Genomic DNA, 2,472 nt, shown 5'->3' with positions numbered 1-2,472 from the left:
GCACACTATTCTATCTTATTTATTTTCCTCTTGTTTTGTTAAAGTTTTCATATAGGAAATATTCATTTTAATGTTGTTACTGTTCTTGAAATATTTTATTTTTCCTTGTTTCCATTCCTCACTGGGCTATTTTGCCTGTTGGAGCCTCTGGACTTATAACATTCTGGTTTTCCAACTAGGGATGTACCTTAGCAATTAATAATAATAATAATAATAATAATAATAATAATAATAATAATAATAATAATAATAATAATGCAGTTTTATATGGATTTAAACTCTATATCCACGAGTTTTTCTTTAGTGTTATATAAAACTGATTTTACTTTCACGATTATCAAATTCTGTGCCTAATGTATATATTTTATTCTTAACTAAAAAAGGTTAATTTTACAAATATTCAATTCTGTGCCAAAATTGATATTTTCAATATTATTTTTATCTAATAAAGGTTAAGCTTTCTTTACAAATAGGCTATCTAAAGCTGTGCCAAAATTAACGTGTTTCGTTATATTGCTATCTAAAATAGATTTTACTTTTACAATTATCCAATTATGTGTCAAATATATATATATATATATATATATATATATATATATATATATATATATATATATATATATATATATATATATATATATACATATATATATACATATATATATATATACATATATATATACATATATATATGTATATATATATGTATATATATATATATATGTATATATATATATATATATATATATATATATATATATATATATATATATATATATATATATATATATATATATATTTAGCTTTATTGTTATCTAAACCAGATTTTACATTTACAAATATCTAATTATCTGTGAAATTAATATTTTTCGTCTTATTGTTATCTAAGACAGATTTTACTTTTACGATGATCCAATTCTGTCACCTCTGAAATATAAGTTAGGCTACATCACGGAATAAGAAAAATTGTCGCATAGAAAATGTTATAGTTGTTGACCTATAACCGCTGCAACATTGTATGTCACTGCACGTCAATAATACAAGGGTACGAATACCGTTTGCCTACGTCGATTCATTTACATCCTGATGTAAATATGTAATATTTACAGACTCGTTCATTATGCAAATGTATAAACATGAATAACCTTTTTCAAGCCATTGAATGCCAGCTCCATTGTGACCTTTGAAAAGCAATGAAAGACGTTTCCATTTTTGTCCAATAATATTATTATACCTCCGGGATTGCGAACAATATGGTGTACATTTAGAGCTTTGGAGGAAAACAGTATATATGGTAATTATTTATTTTCCAAACGAAGTGAAATGGAAGCTTGTCTGATTTAGTTATCAAAGAGAAAAAAAATATTGCATTCATCTATATAGGTCCATTGATTTATTCACAATCATTTCAACAATAGAAACGAATATGTATTCAAAGTATATACACTCTCTCTCTCTCTCTCTCTCTCTCTCTCTCTCTCTCTCTCTCTCTCTCTCTCTCTCTCTCTCTCTCTCTCTCTCTCTGCGGATAGACTAAAGAGTCTTTAAGTCATCCAAAATCCTTGTAACTCCTTGAACTCTTACTTAGCCAGGAAATTTTTTATATTCCCTATAATTAGTTACTCAATCAAGAGGTTGTGGCCAACTTAAGCAGCTTCCTTGAACTTTGGGTGACAAATATCTCAACATTAACCTTCACTCCTCCATTCGCGCGAGTGAATATCATCACAAGAGTAATGATTTATCACGCCGTGGTATATTTTCGAGATGACATTAACGCCTCGTTATTCTACATCCCACCTCTCTCTCTCTCTCTCTCTCTCTCTCTCTCTCTCTCTCTCTCTCTCTCTCTCTCTCTCTCCCTGGACTATTTCAGCAAACGCATCAGGAACAAGTCTTGGTCATTATCAGACACTGTGGAATGTGTCATCACTCTATTTTTTTTCGGGAGCTAAATGCATCGACGGTGATCGCTATTGTTGTTGTTGTTGTTTCGAGTCATCCTTCACTGACTAGTGATGGATGGAAATAAGAGACTAAAAGTGATTGTGGAACAAAATTTAACACCTTTTGATATGTTGTTTAAGAAGAATTTAAAGCCACATAGGGTACAATATAAAATACAGAAATGCAGTACGAAAGTATAAAAATAACAAGGTTGAAACCTACGTCAATCCATAAATATGATTATACTAGTGTACGCGACACGTCAAAAATTAGGGCTTTCTCAACCCCACCCCCTTTCCTAACTACATCCCAGTGGTTCTGCAATTTGTGAGAGATTGCGATTTCCGATTGTACCTCTCGGAGTACCCCCTGTCACCAGGGTATAACTACTCCCCCTCCCCTCTACCTGAGGGACAGGAAGAGACTGAGTCAGTGTGACAGGAAAGAAATATATTTATCTCCGATAACGAAGTTGGAAGGAGGTTATGTTTTACATCGTTGTCACAGAGACTTCAGACTTGGTTC

The sequence above is a fragment of the Palaemon carinicauda genome, chromosome 10, assembly GCF_036898095.1.
Source record: "Palaemon carinicauda isolate YSFRI2023 chromosome 10, ASM3689809v2, whole genome shotgun sequence".
Classification (NCBI taxonomy): Eukaryota; Metazoa; Arthropoda; class Malacostraca; order Decapoda; family Palaemonidae; genus Palaemon; species Palaemon carinicauda.
This window is presented reverse-complemented; position numbering follows the sequence as displayed.